This window comes from Canis lupus, chromosome 6, assembly GCF_048164855.1.
Source record: "Canis lupus baileyi chromosome 6, mCanLup2.hap1, whole genome shotgun sequence".
NCBI lineage: Eukaryota > Metazoa > Chordata > Mammalia > Carnivora > Canidae > Canis > Canis lupus.
The window spans coordinates 18,262,653-18,279,246 of record NC_132843.1 but is presented as its reverse complement, the minus strand read 5'-3'; the positions used below and the strand labels follow the sequence as shown (position 1 = coordinate 18,279,246).

General features: G+C 37.6%; 1 long non-coding RNA gene across 4 annotated transcripts in view; it reads left to right on the top strand.

The window, feature by feature from the left end:
• Positions 1 to 7,064, top strand: part of LOC140635079 (uncharacterized) — a 74,990-nt gene extending 67,926 nt beyond the window's left edge. For 3 of the 4 annotated variants that reach the window (XR_012032430.1, XR_012032427.1, XR_012032428.1), the window contains one exon: positions 156 to 231. This is a non-coding gene — a long non-coding RNA (uncharacterized lncRNA). Of the gene's footprint in view, positions 1 to 155; positions 232 to 6,941 lie in introns of those variants that run through there. The other variant, XR_012032429.1, reaches the window with a different exon arrangement.
• Positions 7,065 to 16,594: the final 9,530 nt, after the last annotated feature.

Below are 16,594 nucleotides of genomic sequence, written 5' to 3'. Positions count from 1 at the left end.
ACAGAAGGTTGTTGAGGGGGGCGGAGTTTGAGGAGGGAATGGAAACAAAGAAAAGATAAAGGTAACACGGGAAGTATATACCATTTAGTTTTAAATTCTCAAGGTTTTTCAGGAGGCGATAATTGGCATCTTTGTCATTGTTTTACTTCATGTAGCATTTTTCCTGGTTTCTGGAGGAAGGGTTGCTTCTGGAGAAATCTGCCTGAGAGTACAGTATGCCTTCTCGTTAGGCAAGTTCCTACCTTTTCCTTAATCCTATGCCAGGCAGAAAAATGGGCTTCGGGTTGGTGGGCAGTGGAAAAGAAAATCACTGTAAACAAAGGGGTTGGCTTAAAAGGTGTAAGTCTGGCTATGTGAATAAATGGATCAGATGTTGTGCCAACAATTAACTGACGCTAGAAAGACAGCTGCCCTTCAAATGAAATTGAAAGGAGAAATATTTTAAAACCTTCCTGAAGCCTCAGCAATAAACAGGCACTGTGGTAAACCTATATAGGATATATAGGATTTATATTTACGTGGGTTTTGTTTTTTTTTAGATCCTCGGACATTTAAAATATTGTCTTGCCATCGAAAGGCAAAATTAAGGTAAAACGAGTGAAGAGTTAATGTGATGTATTTTTAAGCAAATGAACACAAAGGAAGCTTAGAAAATGGACATTTTTGTGATTTATTTGGGTGGGGGGGGGACTCAGACGTGTTCTGGCCTATGTCACTTGAAACCTTTTATTTTGCTTCTCAGTTCAGATCTGTGTTGTGCATCAAATGGGTGTCCCATTCGTTATTTTTGTTTAAGCAGGGTCTGCGGGGAATTCCGGGGGACCATTTAATAAACTGCCGCGACAATGGAAGAGTTGTTCACTTTGCTTCAGCCAAGTATCTGAGGAAAGTGTGTTTAGAGGTAGGGAGCGGGGAGCTGTCAGTAGCTGCTGCTCCCTGAGCCTGGCAGCCTCGTGACAGTTACTAATATCAGCAGATTTAATGTGTTTAGTCTAGTTGTGAGGTTGGTGATGTGTTTTTTATTTCCTGCTTCAGAAATGCATTTTGGCTAGAAAACAGTGAGGCACACAATTCTCGTTCTTACCATGCCACAGTCAGGAAATTGTTACCTTTGTACCCCATTTATATTACATCATGAGTTACCTACAGCCCTCCCCCGTTTGAGATGGTTACTTCTGGGTTATTCGATCCGATCGGTGTGTGAACATGAACTTGAAATAGGGACCGTGAGGCACGTGCACTGAGCCCGGCGCCCACACCCAGGCTGTGTTAGGATTCACAAAGTGCATTTTCCTCTCCTTTCTCCTGGATGCATCAGTTTATCTTTATTCCCCAAGGACTGCAAAATTGCCTCATTGTCTTTTAAAATCTTTAACATTCTCTCTTGCTTTAGAACCAATTTGGAAAAGAATACACAAACCACCTGCACAACCCGAACAGAGCACTTTTCTCTTCGTGCTTCCTTCTCCAGCAGTGAGTGGTTTATGCATCTTTCTTTTCTTTGCAACTCTTAAACATATTTTGTCCCTTTTCTTAGTATCAATTTAAAGACATCAAAGAGGGGGGAGAAGCCTCACAGTGGGCTCTTGCACTCTTCAGAGTTTTTAGTTTGTCTTAACTTCGGCTCATTATTCTGTTTCATGCTTGGTGGTAAGTAGTCAGATTCTATTTTTAACACGGAGTTTTGCTTTGTGGTGCATTATGTTAGGAGAGCTTGGGGTGCAGGGCTGGAACAACTATTATTTTGTAGTTTAGAAGTCAGATTTATTTCAACTAAATGTTTAGCAACCGTGCATTGATAATTACAATCACTCTTTTTAAATCGGTGCTGGAAAAAGGAAATTGAAGAGAAATACTTGAAAATAATTTTGCTAGGACATACTTATATTTCAATTTGAGATTTAAAAAATAATTTCAGTTTAGCCTCAAAATATTTAACTGATGTACGTATAAATCATAAATCAGCGTGTTCATAAATCAGGATGTAAATAACAGAGGTTGCAGAAAAATACATTGAAAAAGCAGTAAATGGACACAGAGAAAATAGCTTGCATGCTCCATTCGAGGACATCCTCTTAATACTAGTTAATGAAACAGCAAAAAAAAAAAAAAAAAAATCTACACAGAAATAGAACAATCACATGTTTTTAAAACCAAGATAAATGACTTTTTTTTTTTTTAATTTAAGAAGTGTAAGAAAATCTCATAGAAAGGGTGGGAAAGTGGGGATAAACTCCCCACATCACTGCAATTGAGAGACAACCGCTATCACTTTTATGCATTTCCTTTGTCTACGGGAAATAGCATTAGGCTTTTCATGTTAAGAACATACTTCATATTTTGTTATTTCAGAGTTCAAAAGGGAGAGATCTTGTTTCTTTAAAATAGAGGTCTTAAAAATCAAGCCTGCCTGAAGGGGAATTGGGGGCACACTCAGGTCTGTCTTCCAGCCGCCAGGTCAGTGGGGTGGCTGGGATGCACCCATCTTTCCAGGCTCAGGAGGATTTCCCGCTGTTTTTCCAGGAGTGACCTAGAAGGAGGTTAATGATTCCAAAGAAGGACTTCCCCCTCAGGGAAAATTTAATCTTGTGACCTTTTTCTCTATCTGTCCATTTCTTTAAAGCCATAGACTCCCTTCATTTAACTTACATCAAGCTGTTTTATTTTCTTCAAAAACATGGTTGAAGTGACTGCTTTGCTTTCATTTAACCCTTGAACTGCACGCATTTCAAAATGAAATTTTTGTGCAGAGTAGAAGCTTCAAGTTCTTTCTAATCTCTATATTTCCCTCAAAAAAATCATCAATCATTATAAACAATGAGATAGGGAAGTGCAAAAACAAATGCTATTTGTATTACTCTTATAATTGTCTTTCCTGGTGGCTGCACACAAAAGGAAGAGATACAGAATAAAGCATTGCTTGATTAATTGAGAAATTCTTTTAAAACATTGTTTGGGATTTGTGATTTGTGTGATTCTGTGTGTGTGTGTGTGTGTGTGTGTGTGATGATTGGATTTTCTGCTGTATTCAGAGTGCGAAGATCATTACAAGGAAATTTTTAGTAAGAAATATGTAAATGATGACAAGGTCTCTTCACAGAGAATTTAAAATCATGAAAAAAAAATCAGCTTTATCTAGCCAGTTTCACTTTTTTTCCTACCCCAAATATGCAGACATTAGTGGATCAAATTCAGTGTCAGAATACAGTAAAATAAAACTATAATTATTTTATTATTCTCATGGGTTCAGACTCACGGGTGCAATGAGTTCTTGAGGGTAAAGTGAAAACAGAAACTGCCTTGTGCTCAAAGTTGTTAGTTTTTTAAAAACAACTTTTTATTCTGCAACAGACCCAGGACATTTTCAGCATGATCATATTACTCACTTTTACTGCCAACATAAATTAAAATAAATATTTCTTAATTTTTAGCATTATAATGTTCCATTTTGGAAACAGTAAATCCAGAATACTGTGATTCCTATGAATGTATAACACAGTCTATGCATAGATTCTCTAATATTTAATGTGCTGTATTGCCCAGAGAATTCTGGTTTTTTCCCTGGGTGTAAGCACCATTTGGAGGTAGCTGAAGGTAGAACAAACTACCAAAGAAAGCAGCAGCTGTTCAGCTAGTCGATTTTCTGTAGGTTCCATCCCTGCAGTCAGCATGGGCTAAGAAGGTGCTGCTTTCTTAGCACCCTGCAGAAATGATAACCAGGACCAGTCTTTGCCCTCAGGCCACCACGAAATCTACGAGAACATTACCGTTGTGGGATAATTAAAGACCAATTACCCATGAATTGTAGTGCTACTGACTATAAGCACAACAGAAGGGGAAAACAACAATAGTAAATAAACATATCATTTTACAAAGTAGCCTGACATACACCATTATCATTTCTTTTTTTAAAAAGATTTTATTTATTTGAGAGAGAGAGAGAGAGAGAGAGAGAAAGAGAGAGACAGAGACCTCGGGGGGAGAGGCAGAGGGAGAGGGAAAGAACCTTTAGCAGATTCTGCACCCAACATGAGCCTGACGGGGTGGGTGGGAGTGAGGGGGGCTTGAACCCACGGCCCTGAGATCATGACCTGAGCCAAAACCAAGAATCTGATGTTTAACCAAGTGAGCCACTCAGGCACCCCACACTATTATAATTTTTGCAAGTTACTTGGGTCTTCAATTTTTCGAGAATAATGATACCTTTCCCTTTCCTCACAGGGTTTTTGGGGAAATCTAATTATATGGAAATGTTGTCAATAGCTTTAGAAGTAAGGAAATCAAAGATAAGTAATTCAGTGGCAAAGGTGAGGCTGCTTTACCTTCTATCAATGTCCAGTGTCTGACATTGTCCAAATTAACAAGTCCAAGATGAAGTTTGCTGTCTTCCTCAACAACTATTCGGCCTTACACCCTAATTTGGTTGATGCATTCCCACCCAAGCCACAGTTCTGGGATGCATCATTTCTTCTTTCATTTCCCACTCAACCAATCATCAGGACTTAGGTTTACCCTGAATGATCTACAGTTGTTATCAATGTCCTTAATTTGAGTTCTGACCTGCCACATGCCTGGTTCACCCGTAACCCTCCCTAACTGGTCTACACCTTACCATTGTGATCTTTCCAGAGCATAAATCTAATCCTATTATTCCTCTGCTTAAAGCTTTCAATGACTCCCTGTTACATCTCCCAGAATGCTTCCCAATGCAGTCTTCCTACTTCTCAAATGTTCCAGACTACTTGTAGATCTCTGCCCATCCACATTCCATCCTTTGTATATTGTGTACTCTCTCATTGGAATGCCAAGCCTTCCACATTATCTGTCAAAGAAACTTTGGTCATCCTTTAAACGTGGGTTCTTCTTAAGAAAAAAAAAATCCCTGCTACCCTAAATACAAATGGTATGAATAGTTCCATTTTCTGCTAATTCAGGGTTGAGACCACGTCTTTGCACTCATCATAGTATAATGAAATTACTCATTTACATGCCTGCCTCCCCCAATAAACTATGAACACCTCGAGAGAAAGTATTTTTATTTCCTTGTGATTTTATACAGTGTCTGGCATATAAACTCTCTATAAAATATTTGTTGAATTTTAGGAGTGGATGGTCATCACAGCTGAAAGTTGCAGATGAAACAAGAAGGGAGAAGGCAGAGAAAAATTGATGATTTTAGAAAGATAGGGTCATGGATAACCTCCCTTGCACAGATTCCTAGAGAGATAGTTGAGGCCATGAAATGGGAATGGATCATCAGGATTCTGGAATAGAGGCTTAAGATCATGAAAATCTGAATTTTGAAATGTTGAATTACTTTTAGATTATTCTTTTTATGTATAATTGACAATTAGAAGTCTTCTTTGAAAGATATACATTTTAGTTTATAATCTAGGAGTATAAATTTCAGAAGCTTATTTGTGACAAGTAATGATTGCTTTAATTTTTTTTTTTTTGGTTCTAACACTAGAGATTCAATTTCAAAGTGTGTCCCTATTTCTAGTGTTTCAAGGTGGAAAACGAAACTCTCCCTCTGTCCCTCTCAACTTCTCCCTCTCTCTCTCTCTCTATATATATATATATATGTGTGTGTGTGTGTGTGTGTATTTTACCGTATACTTTACAATTACAGTGTGTTAGAATATGACTCGTTGTCCACCACTTAAACTATTTTAAGCTGAAGAATACAAATAATTTTAACCCTTTGTAGAAACACAGAGCCAACCTTTATGGTCCTGCAGACTGGCCTTGCGCAAAGGTCACTGAGAAGGTAAGTGCTGCCTCAAATCCAACTGGCGTTCTACTCTCCAAAAAAGGGGCTAAAGCCAGGGGTTATGTCTACCAAAAAGGACCTCTCTATCCAATTCACACCAAAGTGCTGTTTGGGCTAACATTGCCCTGCAGAAACCCCTCCATCATAATTTTATTTTATTTGCCTTTCCCCTGACCTTTCCTTGCTGTGTTAGTTTTTTATTAAAGTGAAGCAACCAGAATTACAGCAATATTTCAGCAGTAGATGCCCAATGACTTTATATAGGAGTTTGCTGCAATTTCCTAGTATTTTGTTGACTTCTTGACGAAGCCACACAAAACATACTTGTTTCTTATCGGCCACATTTCAAGTGCTCACAGCCACATGTAGCTAATGGCTACCGTAATGTGCAGCAGAGAAAACATTTCCGTTATTGCAGAAAGTTCCACTGGACAGTGCTATCCTATAGGGATGAGACGAACAATAATAAACAAACAAGTGAACAAGGTAATTTCAGATAGCTGTAAATAGAGCGAAGGAAACAATAGATGTGATGGAGTACAGAGTAAGTGCACAGGATGCTGAATGCTGGAAAACAGCAACCAGGCAAAGCTCTGGGGGCTGATCCTCCTAGGCAGAGAGCACAGTAAGTGCAAAGGCCCTGAAGTGAGAAGGAGTTTGGCATGTTTGAGAAATGGAAAGGTCAGTGGAGTGTGAGCTCAGTGAGGCAGGAGAGGCGGGTGGAAATATAGCAAGTCAGAGAGGTGCAGGGGCCATATCCTGCAGGGTCATATATGCTACGGTCGTGGGCCTGGATTTTGGTCTAATTGCAATGGAAAAACATCGGAGAATTTTAAACAAAGAGTGACATGACCCGATTTATATTTTTAAAAGACTGTTCTGGCCACCTGAAGCAAATCTTATACAGGTGAATTTCCACGACTGGAGACATAAGGGGATAAATATAAAAATGTTATGATAAAGGAATCTATGTGTATATTTTAAATTGTGTATTCATTAGAACCATATTTGTATGCTATCTTTACTTCATTTCTAAGAACTAAAACTTTATGTGGACCTGTCAAAAAAGATGAATACAAATTTTGCCTAAGAAAGAATAGCAGGGCTACAACTAGGTGGGGCTTGGAGTTCTGTCTTACAGGAGATCCTTTTTCTATGCCCACCGTAGGGGATGACTGAGCACCAAGAGGTGCTCAGGATGCCAGCAAGTGGATCCATGATGGAACATGGGAAGCTCAGCCCAGGCAGAGGAGTGACATCTTTCTGGAGGGTCCTGAGAAACTTCTAAACAGACAACCAGGTGGCAAATCATACGCCAGCACAAAAGGAGAGGAGGAAAATCATAGGCATGGAAAGAACTGGTAGTAGAGAAATTTAATATCTTTAAAAAGGAAAGGCAAAAGAGGACAACTCTTTGGAATATGTGTGTTACTCTTGGTTCCAGAGTTAAAAAGAAAAAAAAGTTAGCAAGGGAAAAATGTATCCTGAGATAAGTTTCCCATATGAGGAAGAGCAAATGATTCTTCAACAGTATGGGAACACCGATAATGGCCTTTGCTAAAATTATGTTGTATCCACCTTTCTTAAAAAAAATAATCTAAGATGATTCTTCTGTTAACTAACTCTGACTTGGAGCAAATCCCTCATGTGATTTGGTCTCTGTCTCAGTACATAAGAGGTTTGAGGTAAGTTCTTATGCCTCTGAGATCTCTCTCAGGTCTAAAACAGAGATGGTTTATTGAAATCCCAGAAAGTTCCTTTTAGAAGAAATAATATAGAAAGTAAGAAAAAAAAGAAATTTTTTTCTGACAGAATTTTGTGCTAATAGCTTTATTAAATCAAAGGCAGTAACAGTAGCAGGACACAGTAGCTGGAGATATTTGCATAGCTAAAGAGATACTGTACCACCGTGTGTACCGAGAAACATTATAAATGCAAGAAAGAAAAGATTGGGATAACCCATTTAACTGGAAATACTACAGGTTCTGAGGTTGGCCACATATTTACTGTGTATATTGACCTAACAAGAAGAATTTAACTTTGGAAAGGCTTACGACGAAGGGTTTCCAGGACAGAAAATGGGAGCACTAGGGCAGAAATGAAAGGCTGAGTAGTATTTGCTTCTCACACACGCTGCACTTTCATACCACTAGCCCATGTGGCTTCTCCCTTCACCTTCCTCTGGGCTGGTACGACCCCTGCGCTCCGCTATCAGTAGTAACGTACAGAACATGGGCTGGATTTCAGCCCCCATTCATCTCTTTGTGAACAACCCACAAAACCCATGACTTGACTTAGCTGTGTGCCTTAAATAGCTTTTCCCACTTCTATCTGGCAAAACTCCCCTCATCCTTCCAGAACCAGGGCGAATGCCACCTCTTCTGTGAAGCCGGCTCCAACCTTCTCAGGCAAAACTGATCTTTTCAATTGTGCTCTCAAGCATTTTGATTATCTTCTTAGGATTGTGCTTACCATGGTAAATTACAGTTTTTATTTTGTTTTGTTTTTTAAAGAAGTGTTCCTTCTTTGCTGGATCTTGAACTCCTGAGGGTAGGATTCTAGCTTATTCTTTTTGTTCTCCTTAGCACCTTTTGCAGTTCTAATCAGAGAATAGATACATAATAAATGTTGTTAATGATGCATAGTTAAAAATTATAGTCGATATGATGAAAAGAAGGCAGAAAAAGATGGAGAGAAAGTCTTCAGTCAAGATAGAGACCCAAATATGAGGATCAGTAAAAGAGTCAGAGAAAGAGCTTTAAAGTAGTTAGGCAGGAATAATAAAAGCCAAAAGAAAGAGAATGTGAAGGAAAGAAGGTGAAGAGACAAAGCCAGCAACTTCAAAGATAAAGACATTCATAACACAAGCAAAGATGGGGGTACAGGGAGGAGCTCAAGAAAAATAAAACAAGCAAAAGGGGATTATTATCCTCAGTGTAAGGTTGGAGAAATGTGGAAAGAAGAAAGAAGGAAGGCCTAGGAAAAATGTTCTATTTATCATCTATCTATCTATCTATCTATCTATCTATCTATCTATCTATCATCTATCTATCTATCTATCTATCGAAGAGTCTAGATTATGGGGATTAGGATACGGGGTCAATTTTTCTTGGGGCTGAAAATAAGTAATTAAAAATATGGGGAAGAACAGGGAAGATTAATATAAAAAATAATCAGTTCCACAAATGTAGAGTATCATCGTCAGACCTTGCAAGAGAAAAAACTCAAATTGCTCTTGGAAGACACATGTGGCAGAAAAAGAAAATGCCAGGCATTGACTTTAGCAGGTACAGGTCCAGCACTGGGTGCTTTGTAAATTTATTCCTTCAGATTAAAAGTGTTAATGTCGTCGGCCTTTCATACCTGAGAAATGAAAGCATATAAATATGCTCTTTTAGTTCTTCACACACCTGACTAGCAAATGGACTATAATAACTGGCAAGTGGGTGGTGAGAAAGGAATAGCTGTTAATATCTAAGCATGGACTATTATTTTAGATAGTTTGTGCTAAAAAGGGAATCCATTTGGTGAGAAAGTTGAAAAAGAAAACCAGAATTACCTAAAAGAGAATGCTAAAGCTCTTTATGAGGATGGCATGACCATTTGTCAGTTTTGGCCCTTTAGCACCTGATTCCTTTTTCCTTTGGGGAAATACCACCGATCATGATTTCAGAGGGAGGTGGGAACTCATCTCTGGCTCCTAAAAGGTGGGCAGACAGTCCTTGCCTCTGAGCTCTGGCAGGGGTACAGATGTGTGGCCTCAGCTAAGCCAAAAGAGGCCCCACACCAAACTTAGGGTCCCCAGGGAAGGATGTAAAAGGCGGAATGGCTAGAGATCATCCATAGGGGCAGCAGGGAAATCCAAAGTCTAGCAGTGCTCAAGTACCCTGCAACAGGATGTCCTGACTCATGTCTCTGATGCAGGGCCTTGACTGAGCTTTGACACATTTCAGCCTCTCTTGGTGCTTGTAACCCTCCCTGAACATCCTTCTTCAGCCTTCCTCAATTCTCTGAGCTACCTGTTACCCTTTCAAGAGATTACTCTTCTGTTTAAGTTTGCCTAAATTAGTTAACAAAAAACTTTCTATAGACTAAATGTTTGTGTCCCCCTGCCCCTTGCATCCATATGAACTGTCATATGTTAAATCCTAGTGCCCATTGTGATAGTATTTGGAGATGGGAGGTCTTGGAGGTGATTAGGTCATAAGGGTGGATCTCCCCTGAATGGAATTAGTGTCCCTATAACATAGGCCCCAGAGAGGTCCTTGTCCTTTCTACTGTGTGAGGACATGGTAAAAAGGCAGCCATCTGGGAACCAAGGAGCAAACTCTTACCAGACACCAAGTTTGCTGGCACCTTGATCTTGAACTTTGAGCTTCCAGAACCATGAGAAATAAATTTCTGTTCTTTATAAGTTACCCAGTCTATGGCATTGTGTTATTAGAGCCCGAAAGACCAGGACAACTGTGTATACAGTAGTTGCCTTCTTATCCCTTGAGGATACATTCTAAGACTCTCAGTGGATGCGTTAAACCTCAGATAGTACCAAACCCTACGTATACTGTTTTTTTCCCCCTATACATACATGCCTACCATAAAGTTTAACTTCTAAATGAAACATAGTATGAGACTAACAACTAATAATAAAATGGAATGATTATAACAATATACCATGATAGAAGTTATGTGAATGTGGTTTCTTTCTCAAAATATCTTACTGTACTGAACTTACCCTTCCTCTTCTTGCCATGATGTGAGATGACAAAATGCCTATGTAATGAGATGAAGTGAGATGAATGGCATTGGCTCTATGATATAGCATTAGGTTACTATTGACTTTCTGATGATAAGTCAGGGAAATCATCTGCTCTGGGATCTTGGTTGGCCAGGGTTAACTGAACTGGCGAAAAGTGAAACCATGGATAAGGAAGATTACTGTGTAAATTATCTATTTTTGTGTAACAAATTGCCCCTTAACCAAGAGACATAAATAACAAATAGTTACCATCTCACAGTTTCTAAGGGTCAGGATTCTGGGAGCAACTTAGCTGGGTCTTCTGGCTATGGGTCTCTCACAAGGCTGTAAGGGTCGGGAGGTCTCATTTGAAGGCTTGGCTAGATGAGCCATTTCTAAGCTCCCTTATGTGGTCTTTGATGGGGTCCAGGTTCTTACGGGGTGTTGGGCAGAGGGGCCTAATTTATGCTGACTATTGGTCAGAGGCCTCCCTCACTGTCTTGTTATGTGAGCCTCTGCATAGCACATCTCACACTTGTACGGCAGGTGAAGTCTCAGTGAACAAGCAAGAAAGTTTGAGAGAGAGAAAGAGAGGAACTTCTGTTATCTAAACTCAGAAATAGCATCCCATCATTTTACTATATTCTGTTTGTTTGAAGTAGCTCCACTACCTGCAGCCCATACTCAGGGGTTGGGTGACACAAAAGTGCAAATACAAGAAGGCAGATTCTTTGGGAACCATCTTGGAAGCTGTCCATCATGTCACGGTAAACACACGTGCTCTTTGTGGTTACTTTAGGCGCATAGAGGCTGATGGTGGGGAGCCAAGTGAGGGTAAAACACAAGAAAAAATGTGGGAAAGAATCAAGAAATTCAGGAAAAAGTAAAACTTTAATGGGATCCATGCAAAATAGTTCATTGAAAATATTTATTACAAATAGAGAAGGATATGGGAAATTTGAACCTCTTAGATCAACAAGTTACATCAGAATTTACACCGTCAGAGTGCATTAATAGCTGACACAACACTCAGCATGCAGCAAATAGGAGCAAGGGGAAAGGTGCTCACTACAATCACCAGAAGGGAGACACACAGAATTTCTAGGAAATACCCAGAAGAAAGCATGCCACAAAATAGAGCATGATTTAATGTTAAACCATGAAAACGCAGGTTTAACATCCAAATGCATGAGGTAGAGACGTGACTGGGGAGACTGGCCAATTTGAAGGCAGGTAAAAATCATTAAAGAAGAACAGTGAAGATTGATGATGTGGGCGTGTTTCCGTACCAGCAATATAAATCCATTTGGAAAACTATGCAGCGAATTGAAAGCCAGTCCATATATCTAGTCAATATGAAAAAAGGAAATAATCTCGCAGAACTCTGTTCATATGCAGTTGATACATCAGAAGGTAGATTGCGACTTCCAACTATAATGAATATTTGTAGACAGTCAGAGGACAGAGTCAATAGAAAATAAATGCAGAAGCATGCTGGCAAGAATGGAGAAAAAAAGGGGGGGAATCAGGGAAGGAGGCCCCTTTGAAAATCCTAAGGGTATGTTTGGGAGAAAGAATCATGCAAGACAAAATTAAGAAGAGAGGCTGGAGGAAGGCTTGGAGAAAATAAAAACTTGGGAAATACAGGGGGCGGGGTCCCTACGGAACTGGTTCTGCCTCATCAAACGTTTTTAATTCCATTTTTTATACATAAGTTATAACTGGCAACCTCTGTTGAGACTGTTTTTTTATTGCCTTATGGAAAAGGAAGGCCAACATGATTAAAAGGCAATGTATTCTCTTCCCAGGGAAGGGGAGCTGGGAATGATGAAGCCAAGGCTTTTCTTCAGAGTGACATTTTTATGTTACAATTTTAATAAAAAATAAAGAAAAGGAGTACGAAGATTAGGGAAAACATTTTAGGTTTCATCTTCCTCAGTTTGAATGATGGTGGGAGGGGTCAGTGCCCTTTAAGAAAAAGAGAAACGTGATCCCTTAGAAAGGGGCAGGATATGAAAACAACAAAACAGCAACACAGAAATGATCACGTGAGGCATAAAGAGGAAGGTTGTGAATACCCCAAATGGATAATACTAGATAGATATCCTAAGAGAATACCATTCAAATAATGTAAAGTTTGGATGTTATGGGAACAATGATATGAAATAGAAACTGCTATATTTTGCAAATATATGAAGTTTCTAGGGTTTGCAAGTGGCCTGATAATACCACTCAGAAAGAACAAATGGGGGCTTGGAAACCTAGTGGCCAAAGGAAATGAGAAGTCTCTCTTTAAAGAGAGGACAGGCCCAGAGAAAGACAAATACCATATGATTTCACTCATTTGTGGAATTTAAGAAACAAAGCAGATGAACAAAGGAAGAAAAAAGACAAACCAAGAAACAGAATCTTTACTCTAGAGAGCAAACTGATAGTTCACCAGAGGGGAGAGAGGTTGGGGATGGGTTAAAATAGGTGATGGGGATGAAAAGTACACTTGTCCTGATGAGCACTGAGTAATGTATAGAAGTGTTGAACCATTATATTGTACACCTGAAACTAATATAACACTGTATGTTAACTATACTGGAATCAAAATAAAAATAAATAAATAAATGATTTGGTAATTAAAAAATGAAAAGAAGGGACAAGCCATGAATAAGGGCCAAAGGATTATGCATAGAAGGATTAAAAACTCTGATAGGAATTGTGTGATTAGAATTTCCCCTTTAAAAGAATATTGACTCCCACCTATTATATTGAACCCAGGGCTGAGGTTCAAATCACATCAGTGGCATGTGTCCACAGGGTGTCAAAGGTGAGACTAAGAACAATCACTCTTCCTCTGTTTTATATTGTACCCATTTATTTCTCCATTTATATTTTGACCAACTTGAGAAATTTCTTTAGAAATTACCTAATAGGGAGCTATGAGTATGAACACTGAGAACCTCACGTGGTCTTACCATCAGAAAAAGGAAAAAAGAGAGGTCAGAAAAGCTGACATTCAGAAAAATTCACTTACTCTTGAGTTTGTTGATTTTATAAGCATGAAGCTATCAAAGTTGTAAATAGTAATATTGGCACTGTGGGCAGACAAGAATGGGATGTCTGTACACACATAAAACTTAGTTGATCTGACATTCTCTCATTAGAATTCTCTATTAATTGATATCTCTGCATGTCTTAATTATAGTGGTAATGAAGGTTTATAAATATTAATTCAAAGGTACCAAAAATTTGTGAAGTACCTTTTGAATTATCAAAGACAGGTTAGGTGCTGTTCAGTAAAACTTCACAGATAAGTGAATTAACTGCATTGTAATTCTTTGAAAAGTGTTAAACCATATAATAGAGATCATCCATTTTCACTCTGCAGGATAGCAAATAGTTCATTCTATTTAATTCTGAACGATTTCCAAACATAAATAAGAAAAATCCCTGTTCCTAAAAATCCTGTTATTTTTATACCATGCCTCTAGTGTACGATGTATCTACCTCACTATAACACAAGAAGTCTGTAATTTGAACACCTCCCCTTTTCCGAAACCCCAACTTTATAAGAACGTTTGCTATATTTTCACAGAAAGTTAAAGAAAAAAAATCCTCAAAGTTTGAGGTCAAATTACAGTGTTTGAGTTTCTTGAAAATAAGCCGTGCTATAGATCATTGTTTCTTTTAATGAGGAGAAATACTCTTCATTTATTCTACCACCAGTATAGCACAGCAAAACTGTATCCACATAATTTAAAAAATTAACTTCCAAATAACTGATGCTCACAGATGGTTACATTTTTCCTTTGCTATGGATAGCTTCTAACTTTTAAATTTAAATTTTATCTTTTTTCTTAAATGTAGTTGCCACTCACCATTATTGTCTTTTTTTTTTTTAACTTATGTCCAGATTTTAATGACCAATATTTTGGTTTTTGAATGCTGTAGTGCTAACCACATATTCTGGTATCTTAATAATTATGTTAAACTATGACTACCAAAGGAACCTACTTGTCCTCATTTGTACAAGAACTTAAATATAAAAATTTGAGGTATAAAACAAATGACATGATCTACTTTAAGTGGATAAAATTAATTCATGTGTACTATCTAAAACTTTAAAAGTATTTATCCATAGGCATCATTATGTAGATACACATAACATGAAAAATTTTGTTTATTATAAATTTTTCTAAATGGGAGAAATGTAATTTGCCATTTTAGGAAATGTGATTATTCCCGGGAAGCCTGGGTGGCTCAGTGGTTGAGCATCGGCCTTTGGCTCAGGTGGTGATCCCTGGGTCCTGGGATAGGGTCCCACACTGGGCTCCCTGCAGGGAGGCTGCTTCTTCCTCTGCCTATTTCTCTGCTTCTCTGTGTGTCTCTCATGAATAAATTAAAATCTTAAAAAATGTGATCATTCCCTCCTTATATCATTATCTATAAATTTTATAGTTCTAATTACAGTGATTATTTTTATTTCATGCCAGTAAGTTCTACACCCGATATTAATAACACCTCAAAAGATGGATTACAGTTCTATCAACTGCTTTTTTCCTTTATGGTCTCTTTTGAAAGTACATGCTCATTTTTTGTTAGTCGATAACTTACTGAATATCCTTACATTCTTTAGAATTTTGAAATGAATGCTACCTGGTTTTTCTAATATGCTACATCTATTTCCTTGAGATGATGCCTCACTTTTTAAAAATACCTTCAAAAGTACCTTTTGTTACTTGCAAATGTCATTCTAGTATAAGATCTCTGTTTTCTTTTTACAACTTCTATAGTGAAGTAAGGATTTCCTCCCATTTTTATTGTTTCAGAGGATCAACAAGGACCTTCGGGTGGTTACGAAAGCCTCAGAAAGAAAAGATGACTGTGACAAACTATGAACTATACTACATGATGTAATTAAATTTTTAAAGTTTCAGTGAATTACATATAATCATAACATAAATATAAGTTATGTAAGTTATATAAGTACAACATAATTGATGTATATTGTACATTAAAAAAAAATCCTTTCTTGATATAGTTCACCACAAAATAGAAAGTGCTTATGCACATATATTCAAAATTTTTTAAAAAGGGTCTTAATGACTCAGATTTTACGAAGGAAAAAATGTCAAGTTAATATGACTTTAGTGAAAAAAAGAAACAGACTGAAAACAGAATTTATTATTCATAATGGCAAAATACATTTGCTATATTTATGTATTTAGTACAGACTTTCCCATGTGAAGGTCTTAAACGATTTTGCAGTCAAATATTACTACCCATTTTGTAGATTAAGAAAAGTGTGTGTGTGTGTGGGGATGGCTATGGGAATAGGGGAATGGGTATCCAGTAATTTATGGAGGATGACACAGTGGACTAGTAAAGGAACTGGGAACAAATAATAGTTTCTGTGTGCTAAAAACATTGCTTTCCCATATGCATTACTGACATTTTGCACAAATGTCGATAAACATCTGTCAACAAATGTTAATTTAAAAGCCTCCTTTACATTGTTCTCACTTTAATATGTTAATATGCTAGTGTGCATGTGTGTGTGTATAACACATATATTTTATATATAAAAACATTTATATATTAACAAACAGACACATATACACACACACACACACAAAACTCAGATGGTTGTGGATGCCCCTTCATATGATTTTAAAGGTCTTTATAAATGATCCACCTAAGAAAGCTTCTGAGAAGTAATAAAGCATATTAGGCAGATACTACAGTTGGATTTGAAGTAAACTTACAATACCTTTTAAAAAATCTGGCCATTCTTTAGAACACTCTGAAAATGTTACAGAACATTGTTACACAGTATAGATAAATTAAAGAGAATAAAACATATGTTAAAGATATTTTTAAAAAATCATGAAGAATGTTTTCTTTGTAATTGGTTTAGACTCCAGATTGTAACTTTGACACTATGACTTAAAACTTACCAAAGAGATTTATGTTTTGCAATTGACATTTTAAATTGAAGATTTACTTGAATTGGTACCTAATATGTTTTGTGTAATTAATTCCTTTGAGGTCATTTTTTGTAGACATAGAATTCTTTGAACATTAATCCCTCCTTT